Source organism: Rutidosis leptorrhynchoides, chromosome 1 (genome assembly GCF_046630445.1).
Source record: "Rutidosis leptorrhynchoides isolate AG116_Rl617_1_P2 chromosome 1, CSIRO_AGI_Rlap_v1, whole genome shotgun sequence".
NCBI classification, from domain to species: domain Eukaryota; kingdom Viridiplantae; phylum Streptophyta; class Magnoliopsida; order Asterales; family Asteraceae; genus Rutidosis; species Rutidosis leptorrhynchoides.
Window position 1 is genome coordinate 603835818 of NC_092333.1, and position 16949 is coordinate 603852766.

Below are 16949 nucleotides of genomic sequence, written 5' to 3' on the forward strand. Positions count from 1 at the left end.
ATGAGTGTTTTGATATATGTCTTGAAGTCTTCCAAAAGTATTTTAATACATCTAAATACACTACATGTATATACATTTTAACTGAGTCGTTAAGTCGTCGTTAGTCGTTACATGTAAGTGTTGTTTTGAAACCTTTAAGTTAACGATCTCAATTAATGTTGTTAACCCATTGTTTATTATATCTAATGAGATGTTAAATTATTATATTATCATGATATTATGATATATTCAAATATCTTAATATGATATATATACATTTAAATGTCGTTACAACGATAATCGTTACATATATGTCTCGTTTCGAAATCCTTAAGTTAGTAGTCTTGTTTATATGTATATAACTCATTGTTAATATACTTATGGAGATACTTACTTATCATAATCTCATGTTAACCATATGTATATCCATATATATAGCGTCTTGTCGTTTTTACAAGTTTTAACGTTCGTGAATCGCCGGTCAACTTGGGTGGTCAATTGTCTATATGAAAAATATTTCAATTAATCAAGTCTTAACAAGTTTGATTGCTTAACATGTTGGAAACATTTAATCATGTAAATATCAATCTCAATTAATATATATAAACATGGAAAAGTTCGGGTCACTACAGTTTAGATGCTGAAAATGACATTTTCATATTTTTAAAGGTGAATTTTGCATTTTATAACTTACGATAATTAATACCTTCACATGTGAATTATTATGTCTATTTAAATACCACATTTATACTTCTTTTATTTAATATTATATTTAGTTGCATCAAGAATCATGTCGGGGCTACTATCACACCATTTGCCACAAAACCTTGATTTTTTTAAGGTCTTGGTTACATTGTTCGGATATTTGAAGCCCATTTTTTTATTTCTCTAGATTTATAACCTTATTTTTGTTTTTATTTCTAAATTTCATATTGAAGAGAATATATGAGAGTGTAGTTTCATTTCGATAAAAATTCATGGTCGCAAAACACATGTTTGAAGTCACTACATTCTCCACAAAATCGGGCTAAAATTTACCGTAAAATTTTCGATGGCAGATTATGCCTATTTTCACAAGATAACTAGAAAACGGCACTACGAGAAATACTTCCTTTTGACCTTTCCCCGTTCAAAGCAGTTTACATGCCGGAAATGACAATTTTACTATTTTTAAAGGTGAATTTTGCACTTTTATATCATACGATAGTTAACATATTCGCATGTAAATTATTGTGCCTGTTTAAATACCACTTTGATAATTGTTTTTATTTAATATTGTATTTAGGTACATTGAGATCATGTCGGGGCTACTATCTCAACACTAGCCACAAAACCTTGCTACTTTTATAACGTCTTGGTTTTATTGTTCGAGTATTTTGAGCTAAATTTTTTATTTCTCTAGATTTATAACCTTATGTTTGTTTTTGTTTCTAAATTTCATATTGAATTCGAATATATGAGAGTGTAGTTTCATTTCAATAATAATCCATGGCCGCAAAACACATATTTGAAGTCACTACATTCTCCACAAAATCGGGCAAACTTTTGTGGAGAATTTTTTGAAAAATTTTCGATGGCAGATTAGGCCCATTTTCGCAAGAGAACTAGAAAACGGTGCTACGAACAAGACCTCCTTTAGGATTTCCCCCGTTCAAAGCAGTTTAAATGCCAAAAATGACATTTTACTAGTTTTAAAGGTGAATCTTGCACTTTGTATCTTACGATAATTAATACCTTCGCATGTGAATTATTCTGTCTGTTTAAATACCACTTTTATACTTGTTTTTATTTAATATTATATTTAGGTACTTCGAGAATCATGTCGGGGCTACTATCTCACCTCTAGCCATAAAACCTTGATGTTTTTATAACGCCTTGGTTTCATTTTTCGAGTATAAGCCAATTTTTTTATTTCTCTAGATTTATAAGCTTATTTTTGTTTTTGTTTCTAAATTTCATATTGAATGCGAATATATGAGAGTGTAGTTTCGTTTCGAAAATAATCCATGGCTGCAAAACACATATTTGAAGTCACTACATTTTCCACAAAATTGGGATAAATTTTGTGGAAAATTTTCCTAAACATTTTCGATGACAGATTAGGCCCATTTTCGCAAGATAACTAGAAAACGTCACTAATAGCAATAATTGCTTTTGGCTTTTCCCTATTTGAAGCAGTTTAGATGCCGGAAATGACATTTTACTATTTTTAAAGGTGAATTTTGCACTTTTATATCTTACGAAAATTAATACCTTCACATGTGAATTATTATGTTTGTTTAAATACCACTTTTATACTTGTTTTAACTTAATATTATACTTAGGTACATCGAGAATCATGTTGGGGCTACTATCTCACCAACAGCCACAAAACCTTGCTACTTTTATAACGTCTTGGTTTCATTGTTCGAGTATTTTGAACAAAATTTTTTATTTCTCTAGATTTATAAACTTATGTTTGTTTTTGTTTCTAAATTTCATATAGAATGCGAATATATGATAATGTAGTTTCATTTCGATAATAATACATGGCTGCAAAACACATATTTCAAATCACTACATTCTCCAGAAATCGAGCTAAATTTTGTGGAGAATTTTTCAAAAAACTTTCGATGGTAGATTAGGTCCATTTTCGCAAGAGAACTAGAAAACGGCGCTATGAGCAAGACTTCCTTTAGGCTTTCCCCCGTTCGAAGCAATTTTGATGCCGAAAATGACATTCTACTATTTTTAAAGGTAAATTTTGTATTTTTATATTTTACGATAATTAATACCTTCGCATGTGAATTATTGTGTATGTTTAAATACCACTTTCATACTTGTTTTTATTTAATATTATATTTAGGTACATCGAGAATCATGTCGGGGCTACTATCTCACCACGAGCCACAAAACCTTGATGTTTTTATAACGTCTTGGTTTCATTGTTCTAGTATTTTGAGCCGATTTTTTTATTTCTCGAGATTTATTTCCTTATTTTTGTTTTTTTTCTAAATTTCATATTGAATGCGAATATATGAGAGTATAGTTTCATTTCGATAATAATTCATGGCCGCAAAACATATATTTGAAGTCACTACATTCTCCACAAAATCGGGCTAAATTTTGTGGAGAATTTTCCATAAAATATTTGATGGCAGATTAGGCCCATTTCCCAAGATAACTAGAAGACGGTGCTACGAGCAATACTTTTTTTTGGCTTTTCCCCGTTTGAAACATTTTAGATGTCAAATATGACATTTTACTATTTTTATAGGTGAATTTTGTTCTTTTATATCTTGCGATAATTTATATCTTCGCATATGAACTATTGTGCCTATTTAAATACCACTTTGATACCTGTTTTTATTTAATATTGTATTAAGGTACATCGAGAATCATGTCGGGGCTACTATCTCACCACTAGCCACAAAACCTTAATGTTTTTATAACATCTTGGTTTCATTGTTTGAGTATTTTGAACCGCTTTTTTATTTTTCTAAATCCATAACCTTATATTTAATTTTGATTCTAATGTTCATATTGAATACCAATATATGATAGTATAGTTTCGTTTAGATAATAATTCATAGCCGTAAAACACATATTTGAAGTCACTATATTCTCCACAAAATCGGGATAAATTTTGTGGAGAATTTTTCAAAAAAATTTGGATTGCAGGTTAGGCCCATTTTTGGAAGATAACTAGAAAACGGCACTACTAGCAAGACTTTCTAAAGACTTTCCCCCGTTTGAAGCAGTTTAGATGCCGAAAGTGACATTTTACTATTTTTAAAGGTTGAATTTTACACTGTTATATCTTACGATAATTAATACTTTTGCATGTGAATTATTGTGCGTGTTTAAATACCACTTTAATACTTGTTTTTATATAATATTGTATTTAGGTACATCGACAATCATGTTGGGGCTACTATCTCACCAACATCAATAAACCTTGCTACTTTTATAACGCCTTGGTTTCATTGTTCGAGTATTTTGAGAAAAATTTTTATTTCTCTAGATTTATAAACTTATTTTTATTTTTGTTTCTAAATTTCATATAGAATGCGAATATACGAGAGGGTTGTTTTGTTTCAATAATAATCTATGGCCGCAAAACACATATTTGAAATCACTACATTCTCCACAAAATCGGGCTAAATGTGTGGAGAATTTTTCGAAAAACTTTCGATGGCAGATTAGGCCCATTTTCGCAAGAGAACTAGAAAATGCGCTACGAGCAAGACATCTTTTAGGCTTTCCCCCGTTCGAAGCAGTTTTGATGCCGAAAATGACATTTTACTATTTTTAAAGGTGAATTTTGTATTTTTATATTTTACGATAATTAATACCTTCGCATGTGAATTATTGTGTCTTTATAAATACCACTTTCATACTTGTTTCTATTTAATATTATATTTAGGTGCATCGAGAATCATGTCGGGGCTACTATCTCACCACTAGTCACAAACCTTGATGTTTTTATAACGTCTTGGTTTTATTGTTCGAGTATTTTGAGCCGATTTTTTTATTTCTCTAAATTTATTTCCTTATTTTTATTTTTGTTTCTAAATTTCATATTGAATGCGAATATATGAGAGTGTAATTTCGTTTCGATATTAATTCATGGCCGCAAAACACATATTTGAAGTCACTACATTCTCCACAAAATTGGGCTAAATTTTGTGGAGAAATTTTCAAAAAATCTTTGATGGCAAATTAGGCCTATTTTCACAAGATAACTAGAAAACGGCGCTACTTGCAATACTTCCTTTTGGCCTTTCCCCGTTTGAAGCATTTTAGATGCTGGAAATGACAATTTAATATTTCTAAAAGTGAATACTGCACTTTTATATATTACGATAATTAATGTCTTCGCATGTGAATTATTGTGCTTGTTTAGATACCAATTTGATACTTGTTTTAATTTAATATTTTATTTAGGTGCACCGAGTTCATGTCGTAGCTACTATCTCGCCACTGTCCACATAACCTTGATGTTTTTATAACATCTTGGTTTAATTATTCGAGTATTTTGAGCTGCTTTTTTTATTTCTATAGATTCATAAACTTATTTTTATTTTTGATTCTAAATTTCATATTGAATACAAACTTATGATAGTGTAGTTTTGTTTTGATATTAATTCATGGTCGTGAAACACATTTTAAGTCATTCCCTAAGGCTTTCCCCCGTTTGAAGCGGTTTAAAATCCGAAAATGACATTTTACTATTTTTAAAGGTGAATTTTACACTTTTAGATCTTACGACAATTAATACCTTCGCATGTGAATTATTGTGCCCGTTTAAATACCACTTTAATACTTGTTTCTATTTAATATTGTATTTAGGTAGTCGAGAATCATGTTGAGGCTACAATCTCACCAACAGCCACAAAACCTTGCTACTTTTATAACGTTTTGGTTTCATTGTTCTAGTATTTTGAGCTAAATGCTTTATTTCTATAGATTTATAACCTTATTTTTGGTTTTTTTTTTCTAAATTTCATATTGAATGCGAATATTTTAGAGTGTAGTTTCGTTTCAATAATAATTCATGGCCGCAAAAAACATATTTGAAGTCACTACAACTTCCACAAAAATCGGGCTAAATTTTGTGGAGAGTTTTCTGAAAAAAAATTCGATGGCAGATTAGGCCTATTTTCGCAAATAACTTGAAAACAGCGCTACGAGCAAAACTTCCATTAGGCTTTTCCCCAGTCGAAGTAGTTTAGATGCCGAAAATGACATTTTACTATTTTTAAAGGTGAATTTTGCACTTTTATACCTTACGATAATTAATATCTTCGCATGTGAATTATTGTGCATGTTTAAATACTACTTTGATACTTGTTTTTATTTAATATTGTATTTAGGTACATCGAGAATCATGTCGGGGCTACTATCTCAACACTAGCCACAAAACCTTGATCTTTTTATAACGTCTTGATTTCAATATCGAGTATTTTGAGCCGATTTTTTTATTTCTCTAAATTTATAACCTTATTTTTGTTTTTGTTTTTAAATTTCCTATTGAATGCGAATACATGAGAGTGTAGTTTCATTTAGATAATAATTCATGTCTGCAAAATACATATTTGAAGTCACTACATTCTCCACAAAATCAAGCTAAATTTTGTGGAGAATTTTTCAAAAAAATTTCTATGGCAGATGAGGCTCATTTTCTCAAGATAACTAGAAAACGACACTACGAGCAAGACTTCCTTAAAGCTTTTCCCTGTTCGAAGCAGTTTAGATTTTGAAAATAAAATTTTACTATTTTTAAAGGTGAATTTTGCACTTTTATATCTTACGATAATTAATACTTTCGCTTGTGAAATATTGTGCATGTTTAAATACCAATTTGATACTTTTTTTTAATATTGTATTTTGGTACATCGAGAATCATGCCGGGGCTACTATCTCACCACTAGCTACAAAACCTTGTTGTTTTTATAACGTCTTGGTTTCATTGTTCGAGTTTTTTGAGCCGCTTTTTTATTTCTCTAGATTCATAACCTTATTTTTATTTTTGATTATAAATTCATATTTAATACCAATATATGATACCGTAGTTTCGTTTCGATTCATGGCTGTAAAACACATATTTGAAGTCGCTACATTCTCCACAAAATACGGATAAATTTTGTGGAAAATTTTCCAAAAAATTTTGGATTGCAGGTTAGGCCCATTTTCGAAAGATAACTAGAAAACGGCGCTACGAGCAAGACTTCCTTAAGACTTTTCACTGTTTGATGTAGTTTAGATGCCCAAAGTTACATATTACTTTTTTAAAGGTGAATTTTACACTTTTATATCTTACGATAATTAATACTTTCGCATGTGAATTATTGTGCATGTTTAAATATCACTTTAATACTTGTTTTTATTTAATATTGTATTTAGATACATCAAGAATCATTTTGGGGCTACTATGTCACCACCAGCCACAAAACCTTGCTACTTTTATAACTTCTTGGTTTCATTGTTCGAGTATTTTGAGCTAAAGTTTTTTTTTCTCTAGATTTATAACCTTATGTTTGTTTTTGTTTCTAAATTTCATATCTAGTGTGAATATATGAGAGTGTAGTTTCGTTTCGTTAATAATTCATGGCCACAAAACACATATTTGAAGTCACTACATTCTCAACAAAATCGGGCTAAATTTTGTGAAGAATTTTCCGAAAAATTTTTGATGGCAGATTAGGCCCATTTTCGCAAGATAACTAGAAAAAGGCACTACGAGCAAAAATTCCAATAGGCTTTTTCCTGTTCGAAGCAGTTTAGATGCCGAAAATGACATTTTACTAATTTTAAAGGTGAATTTTGCACTTTTATATCTTACGATAATTAATATATTCGCATGTGAATTATTGTGCCTGTTTAAATACCACTTTGATACTTGTTTTTATTTAATTAATATTGTATTTAGGTACATCGAGCATGTCGGGGATACTATCTCACCACTAGCCACAAAACCTTGATGTTTTTATAAGGTCTTGGTTTAATTGTTCGAGTATTTTGAGCCGATTTTTTATTTCTCTATATTTATAATCCCATTTTTGTTTTTGTTTCTAAATTCCATAATGAATGCGGATATATGATAGTATTGTTTCATTTCGATAATAATCCATGGCCGCGAAACACATATTTGAAATCACTACATTCTCCACAAAATCGGGCTAAATTTTGTGGAGAATTTTCTGAAAAATATTCGATGGCAGATTAGGCCCATTTTCGAAAGATTACTATTAAACGGCGCTACGAGAATGACTTCCTTTAGGCTTTTCCCCGTTCGAAGTAGTTTAGATATTAAAAATGACATTTTACTATTTTTAAACGTGAATTATGCACTTTTAAATATTACGATAATTTATATATACGCATGTGAGTTATTGTGCGTGTTTAAATACCACTTTGATACTTGTTTTTATTTGATATTAGATTTAGGTACATCGAGAATCATGTCGGGGCTACTATCTCTCCACTAGCCACAAAACCTTGCTATTTTTATAACGTCTTGGTTTTATGGTACGAGTATTTTGAGCTAAAATTTTTAATTCTCTCGATTTATAACCTTATGTTTGTTTTTTATTCTAAATTTCATATTGAGTTCGAATATATGTGAGTGTAGTTTCGTTTCAGTAATAATCCATGGCCTCATAACACATATTTGAAGTCACAACATTCTCCACAAAATCGGCCTAAATTTTGTTGAGAATTTTTCGAAAAATTTTTGATGGAAGATTAGGCCAATTTTCACAAGAGAAACTAGAAAACAACGCTACGAGCAGGACTTCCTTTAGGTTTTCCCCCGTTCGAAGCAGTATTGATGCCGAAAATGACATTTTACTATTTTTAAAGGTGAATTTTGCATTTTTATATCTTATGATAATTAATACCTACGCATGTGAATTATTGTGTCAGTTTAAATACCACTTTTATGCTTGTTTTTATATAATATTATATTTAGGTACATCGAGAATCATGCGGGGGCTAATATCTCACCACTAGCCACAAAACCTTGATGTTTTATAACGTCTTGGTTTCATTGTTCGAGTATTTTTAACCGATTTTTTTTATTTCTCTAAATTTATAACCTTGTTTTTGTTTTTGTTTCTAAATTTCATATTGAATACGAATATATGAGAGTGTAGTTTCGTTTCGAGAATAATTCATGGCCGCAAAACACATATTTGAAGTCACTCCATTCTCCACAAAATCTGGCTAAATTTTCTGAAACATTTTCGATGGCAGATTAGACCAATTTCCCCAAGATAACAAGAAAACGGCGCTACGAGCAATACTTCCTTTTTGATTTTCCCCATTCGAAGTAGTTTAGATGCCATAAATGACATTTTACTATTTTTAAAGGTGAATTTTGCACTTTTATATCTTACGATAATTAATACCTTCTCTAGGTTCATAACCTTATTTTTATTTTTGATTCTAAATTTCATATTGAATACAAATATATGATAGTGTACTTTCGTTTCGATATTAATTCATGGCAGTAAAACACATATTTGAAGTCACTACATTCTCCACAAAATCAGGATAAATTTGTGGAAAATTTTTCGAAAATTTTTTGTTTGCAGGTTAGGCTCAATATCGGAAGATAACTAGAAAACGGCGCTACGAGAAAGACTACCTTAAGGCTTTTCCTCGTTTAAAGCAGTTTATATGCCGAAAATGACATTTTACTATATATAAAGGTGAATTTTACACTTTTATATCTTACGATAATTAATACATTCGCATGTGAATTATTGTGCTTGTTTAAATACCACTTTGATACTTGTTTTTATTTAATATTGTATTTAGGTACGTCTCGATCATGTCGGGGCTATTATCTCGTCACTAGCCACAAAGCCTTGATGTTTTTATAACGTCTTAGTTTCATTGTTCGAGTATTTTGAGCCACTTTTTTATTTCTCTAGATTCAAAACCTTATTTTTATTTTTGATTATAAATTTCATATTGAATACCAATATATGATAGTGTAGTTTCGTTTCGACAATAATTCATGGCCGTAAAACACATATTTGAAGTCACTACATTCTCCACAAAATCGGGATAAATTTTTGTGGAGAATTTTCCGAAAAATTTTTGATTGCAGGTTAGGCCCATTTTCGAAAGATAACTAGAAAACGGTGCTACGAGAAAGATTACCTTAAGTCTTTCCCCGTTTGAAGCAGTTTATATGCCAAAAATGACATTTTACTATATATAAAGGTGAATGTTGCACTTTTAGATCTTACGATAATTAATATCTTCGCATGTGAAATATTGTGCCTATTTAAATACCACTTTAATATTTGTTTTTATCTAATAACGTCTTGGTTTCATTGTTCGAGTATTTTGAGATAAAATTTTTATTTATCTAGATTTATAACCTTATGTTTGTTTTTGTTTCTAAATTTCATAATAAATGCGAATATACGAGAGTGTGGTTTCATTTCGATAATAATCTATGGCCGCAAAACACATATTTGAAGTCACTACATTCTCCCCATAATCGGGCTAAATTTTGTGGAGAATTTTTCAAAAAAATTTCGATGGCAGATTAGGCCCATTTTCTAAAGAGAACTAGAAAACGGCGTAAGACTTTCGTTAGACTTTCCCCCATTTAAAGCAGTTTAGATGCCGAAAATAACATTTTACTATTTTTAAAGGGGCATTTTGCAATTTTATATCTTAAGATATTTAATACCTTCGCATGTGAACTATTGTGCTTGTTAAATACCACTTCTATACTTGTTTTTATATTTAATATTATATTTAGGAATATCGAGAATCATGTCGGGGCTACTATCTCACTACTATCCACAAAAGCTTGATGTTATTATAACGTCTTGGTTTCATTGTTCAAGTATTTTGCGCCAATTTTTTATTTCTCTATATTTATATCCTTATTTTTGTGTTTGTTTCTAAATTTCATATTGAATGTGAATATATGTGAGTGTAGTTTCATTTCAATAATAATCCATGGCCACAAAACACATATTTGAAGTCACAACATTCTCCACAAAATCGGACTAAATTTTGTGGAGAATTTTTCGAAACATTTTCGATGGCAGATTAGGCCCATTTTCGCAAGAGAACTAGAAAACAATGCTTTGAGCAGGATTTCTTTTAGGTTTTTCACCGTTCGAAGCAGTTTAGATGCCGCAATGACATTTTACTATTTTTAAAGGTGAATTTTGCATTTTTATATCTTACGATAATTAATACCTTCGCATATGAATTATTGTGTTTGTTTAAATACTAATTTTATACTTATTTTTATATAATATTATATTTAGGTACATCGAGAATCATGTCGGGGCTACTATCTCACCACTAGTCACAAAACTTTGATGTTTTCACTACTACATTTTGGCTCATTTAGAGCCCTTCATTTAGATGTGTTCACTACATAACACGTCTAATTTATCAAACGGAACACGTCTAATTAAAGTTTTTACAAAAAAAAAACATGGAACACGTCTAAATAATAGTAGCAACACGTCTAATTAGAAACCTGCAACACGTCTAAATAAGTATAACACCTCTAATTGGTAACCACGTTTAATAACTTTTACCAGGAACACCTCTAATTGACAACACGTCTAACAAGTATTTCAAGGAACACGTCTAATTAACAACACGTCTAATAACTTTTACCATGAACACGTCTGAATGAAAAAACAACACGTCTAATTGGAAACACATCTAATAAGTTTTTCCAGGAACACGTCTAAATGACGAACACGTCTATTAAGTTCCAAAAAACACGTCTAATTAGTTTGCAACAAACGCCTTTTAACTGGAACACGTCTAAATAAGTTTAAATAAGTTACCGGGTTATATAAGTTAACGAGTTCCGTTTAATCAACCTAACCCTTACAGTATAAGTTAACATAACACGTCTAATTAAACTTTTTAATCTTTCCTCATCTTAATTATTATCGTTATCGTTATCATTATTATTATAATTTATAATAATTATAATCATCTATCTATTCTTATCTTTAAAAGGGGAGTTTTAGGTGATGTGATGATGTGTTTTAAAATGTTTTAATATATGTTTCTAACAATTGTATCATAACACTTGATGTAATATTTAAGAATATTTACATTTATTTAAAAATAATATGTATCTGTATAAATGTTAAACAGTATTTCTAGAACCACTTCTTCATCCATTCTTCTACGCGGCTTATACCATTTCAGTTTCTTCTCTAAAAAATTCATCACATCTTCTATCATCCTCCAATTTACAATATTTTCTTCCACCATCATCTGCTCTTCCAGGTAATTATATCTTAAATCTTAACTTTCATCTGAAACTAAATTACTTGCTTGAAATATCTAATACCTGTTCCTTCTCTTTAAACATCATTCACTCATCTTATATATTATTCTCTTTGTATTTTGCTTTAGGTTTTTATCACAGATTTTGAATTTGATAATTTTGTTTCAATATCGGTTGGATATCTTTTCACTTCATGTTGAACTGCTTCAATCTTGTCTAGATTCGATAAAGATATTGTTGATCTTTTTTTTTAGATTTGGTATTTACATCATTAATCAAAGGTATGTGAAGGTACTTATAACATTGAATTAGGTTATTTTAATTATCTGTTATGAGTATTTGATTTTTGCATACAAGTTGTTAGATGAAATGCTTGAATGATAACTGTATCTTGTTAGATTGTGTTTGGTCCAACATCTATTCTGTATGAGCTTTGTTAACATCAATTGTTGTACATTCCTCATTTTGATTATTTTATATGTGTACCTTTGATGCTCGATAAAGATTTTTATATGAGATTTTGATTAATATTTTTGGCTTCTTAATTCCATTCTTCACGTTATCACATTCCTCCAGTGATTTAACCGTTAATTCTGGCTCAGTAGTTTAACTTTTGCTCTTTTAACCGTTAATTCTGGCTCAGTTGGAGGATATTAACTAAAGAGCAAAGTTTCGAAAAGGAAATGGAGGATTACTTGCAGATTATATACAGGTAAAATTTATTTGACACTTCTTACAAATAAAGCAAACTTGTCTTTGTGAATTTGAACTGAATATATTTAGATGGCTAATCGTTAGTGACTTGCTTGAATTTTTGACTTCATAATATGAACAAGTTAATTTCATTAAGTTATATATCTATATCAGTTGTGGTTTTATGTCTTTCTCTATACTAAATTAAAAGTAATGATGACAAAGTAAAGACATCCATACGGACTAAACTTAGTGTCATTTATCATGTATAATCACTGCTAATGGGCATATAAGTTTCTATCTCAAAATCCTGTTCTTGATGCATTGACTTTGGACAGCTGCTACTTATAATGTCTGGAATAACGGAAAACAACACCGTTTAATAAATATGGAACTGTCAAGGCTTTTCAACAATTGCTCTCGAGAGATGAATAGTGAGTTGAATTCCCATTAGAAAGTTTTTTTGCACCCGGTATTTATCTGTCATTTGGTTTTAAATGCTGAACACTAGAGGTGGCAATTTATAACCGTTTTCATTTGTATTTGCATTTAAAAGATACAATAATATAAAAGGATACATTTGAAAAGATGCCGAAAGTGTAGTTTCATTTGTAAGTAACTAGATGGAGTATGAGTATATGAAATTGTTACTATTATAGCATCTTTTGTAGTGTTGACTCATTTAGTTTTTCATTTAGTTACTCTGTTGCATCAAAAGGTTAGGTAATGACGCTATGACGATAAAAGGATCTTATTTGCAGATTTATACATTGTAATACACAAGTTTAAGGTACATATATAAAACTGAAGTGTTGTCTATGATTTTCTTAATTATTAGTTTAGAAATATAAATTTACCAACAGATACTTAAGTGGTCCTTTCTCAATTGTTATTCATGTTAGTGTTAATAATATTATTAGTTCATGAATGACTGACTTTTGAGGTTCCTGTTTCTAATGAACTAATAAGCTTTAACCATGACTGGGTTATACATATGGCTAGATTATAGAACTTTGGACCAAGCGAAAGTTCAAGTGCGACTGTGGCAATTCAAAGTTTGAAGAATTCTACTGCAAAATCATGCCAAGGAAAGATATCGAAAACGAAGACAACTCTTACAACTGGAACAGGGAATGAAGAACAGGTAGCGATATTTGTTGTTAAACATCTACCACTCACTAGTATTAGTATACTAATTTGTTGATGCAGGTCCAATGCTTCGATTTCTTAGGCTGTTGTGGGACTTACTTCCATTAATGTTGAACCTGTTAGTTCTTTCTCTCACGGTCAACCTCTGTGTTCGTCATTTGTTAATCTGCATCAATTAGTAATACACCCTCCCTCCAGTGATTAATAGTTGTTGTGTAAGGCTGCAGCTGCAATTCCTGGTATAATTGATGTTTTGTTTTACTATTTGGTTGATATTTACTTTTCTTTTTTGTTGGTACTAATTTTGACAAAAGTAAAATATGTTATTTTAGATCATCATGTGATGTCGACTGTATTGGATGTTTGCAGCTCCACATATATGGTTTTTTGACGCTGTTGATATTGAAGGTATATTATTTTTATCTTTGCAGCAACTTTGACTGCTATTAATGATATGAAAAATACTTTTTTTTGCTTTTGGGTTTCCTTTCAAGAATTATGTTATGTTAATTTGCAGCTGAATTTGACATGTTTCCATGTAGATGTGATTCAACTGTATAGCAGCTGAATTTGACAGTTGCAGTAGGAGAACCTAACACAAAAAGATCTCTAGTTAACAATTTCTCGTTCAAGGTATCATAAATATCCTTTCTAAGTACAAAGCATTACATAACTAAACATGTGAAATTATTTTATAATGTTGTTGGCAGAGGGAGAGGGAGGCAAGACTGGCAGAGGGATGACAAAGAACCAACTATAGCTACCTTATATTAGTTTAGTGTTTTATTACTGTTTTTTAGTTTAGAATTCATCCATTGTAAATTACATTTATGACTTTTTTTTGTAAATACTTTATATATATGTGTGTGTGTGTGTATATATATATATATATATATATATATATATATATATATATATATATATATATATATATATATATATATATATATATATATATATATATATATATATATATATATATATATATATATATAGTTTAGTTTTGTAGCAAATTTAATTTGGTATATTTGATGCATTTTGTATTTGGCGGGTGTTATTTGAAATATTTGAGATTTTAATTTATTTGGCGCTAAAAATTATTTTGCGGTATTTGGCAGGTATTATTTAAAATATTTGAGTTTAACCATGGTTAACATTTACTAAAACATGTCTAATTGCAACTAACAGAACACCTTTAATTGCAACTAATGGAACACGTCTAATTGCGACTAACAGAACACGTCTAATTGTAAATATCGGAACACGTTTAAAAGACATAACGGAATAGCCAAATCTAACGATTTGATAATACGTCTACTTGAGAGTTTTTAGAGCGGTTCCTTGAACCGCACTATATGTCACCACTCAATTGAAGACGTCACATGTAGACGTGTTGTTCAACACGTCTAAAAAGAATTTTCCACACGTCTAATTGTACCGGAATGTAGTAGTGTTTTATAACGTCTTGGTTTCATTGTTCGAGTATTTTGAGCCGAATTTTTTATTTCTCCAGATTTATAACCTTATTTTTGTTTTTGTTTCTAAATTTCATATTAAATGCGAATATATGAGAGTGTAGTTTCGTTTCGATAATAATTCATAGCCGTAAAACACATCTTTGAAGTCACTACATTCTCCACAAAATCGGGTTAATTTTGTGGAAAATTTTCCGAAACATTTTCGATGGCAGATTAGACCAATTTTCGCAAGATAAGAAGAAAACGGTGCTACGAGTACTTCCTTTTGGATTTTACCCATTCGAAGTAGTTTAGATGGCAGAAATGACATTTTTACTATTTTTAAAGGTGAATTTTGCAATTTTATATCTTACGATTATTAATACCTTCGCATATGAATTATTTTGCTTGTTTAAATACCACTTTGAAACTTGTTTTTATTTAATATTGTATTTAGGTACGTCGAGATCATGTCGGGGCTATTATCTCGCCACTAGCCACAAAGCCTTGATGTTTTTATAACGTCTTGGTTTCATTGTTCGAGTATTTTGAGATAAAATTTTTATTTCTCTAGATTTATAACCTTATGTTTGTTTTTGTTTCTAAATTTCATATTAAATGCAAATATATGAGAGTGTATTTTCGTTTCGATAATAATCCATGGCCGCAAAACACATATTTAAAGTCACGACATTCTCAACATAATCGGGCTAAATTTTGTGGAGAATTTTTCAAAAAAATTTTGATGGCACATTAGCCCATTTTCTAAATAGAACTATAAAACGGCGCTAGGAGCAACACTTTCGTTAGGCTTTCCCCCATTCGAAGCAGTTTAGATGCCGAAAATGACATTTTACTATTTTTAAAGGTGCATTTTGCAATTTTATATCTTACGATACTTAATACCTTCGCATGTGAATTATTGTGTCTATTTAAATACCAATTTTATACTTGTTTTTATATAATATTATATTTAGGTAATCGAGAATCATGTCGGGGCTACTATCTCACCACTAGCCACAAAACCTTGATGTTTTTATAACGTCTTCGTTTCATTGTTCGAGTATTTTGAACTGATTTTTTTATTTCTCTAGATTTATAACCTTATTTTTATTTTTGTTTCTAAATTTCATATTGAATACGAATATATGAGAGTGTAGTTTCGTTTCGATAATAATTCATGGCCACAAAACACATATTTGAAGTCCCTACATTCTCCACAAAATCGGGCTAAATTTTGTAGAAAATTTTCTGAAACATTTTCGATGGCAGATTAGACCAATTTTTGCAAGATAAAAAGAAAACTGCGCTATGAGCAATACTTTCTTTTTGATTTTCCCCATTCGAAGCAGTTTGGAGGCCATAAATGACATTTTACTATTTTTAAAGGTGAATTTTGCACTTTTATATCTTACGATAATTAATACCTTCGCATGTGAATTATTGTGCTTGTTTAAATACCACTTTGATACTTGTTTTTATTTAATATTGTATATAGGTACGTCGAGATCATGTCGGGGCTATTATCTCGCCACTAGCTACAAAGCCTTGATGTTTTTATAACGTCTTGGTTTCATTGTTCAAGTATTTTGAGCTGCTGTTTTATTTCTCGAGATTCATAACCTTATTTTTATTTTTGATTCTAAATTTCATATTAAATACAAATATATGATAGTGTAGTTTCGTTTCGATAATAATTCATGGTCGTAAAACACATATTTGAATTCACTACATTCTCCACAAAATCGGGATAAATTTTGTGGATAATTTTCCGAAAAAATTTCGATTGCAGGTTAGGCCCATTTTTGTAAAAATAACTAGAAAACGGCGCTACGTGAAAGACTACCATAAGGCTTTCCCCGTTTGAAGAAATTTATATGTCGAAAATGACATTT

The 16949-nt window shown here is 30.2% G+C and overlaps 1 long non-coding RNA gene across 5 annotated transcripts; it reads left to right on the forward strand.

Annotated features, from left to right (window-relative positions):
- Positions 1 to 11663: 11663 nt before the first annotated feature.
- On the forward strand, positions 11664 to 14433 carry LOC139884426 (uncharacterized). 5 transcript variants are annotated; one of them, XR_011771896.1, is made up of 5 exons: positions 11664 to 11754; positions 12399 to 12467; positions 12787 to 12882; positions 13451 to 14230; positions 14308 to 14433. It is a non-coding gene; the product is annotated as an uncharacterized lncRNA (long non-coding RNA). The 5 variants fall into 5 exon arrangements; XR_011771897.1 differs by lacking the exon at positions 12787 to 12882 and having other exon boundaries at positions 13451 to 13592; positions 13658 to 14230; XR_011771895.1 differs by having other exon boundaries at positions 12399 to 12882.
- Positions 14434 to 16949: the final 2516 nt, after the last annotated feature.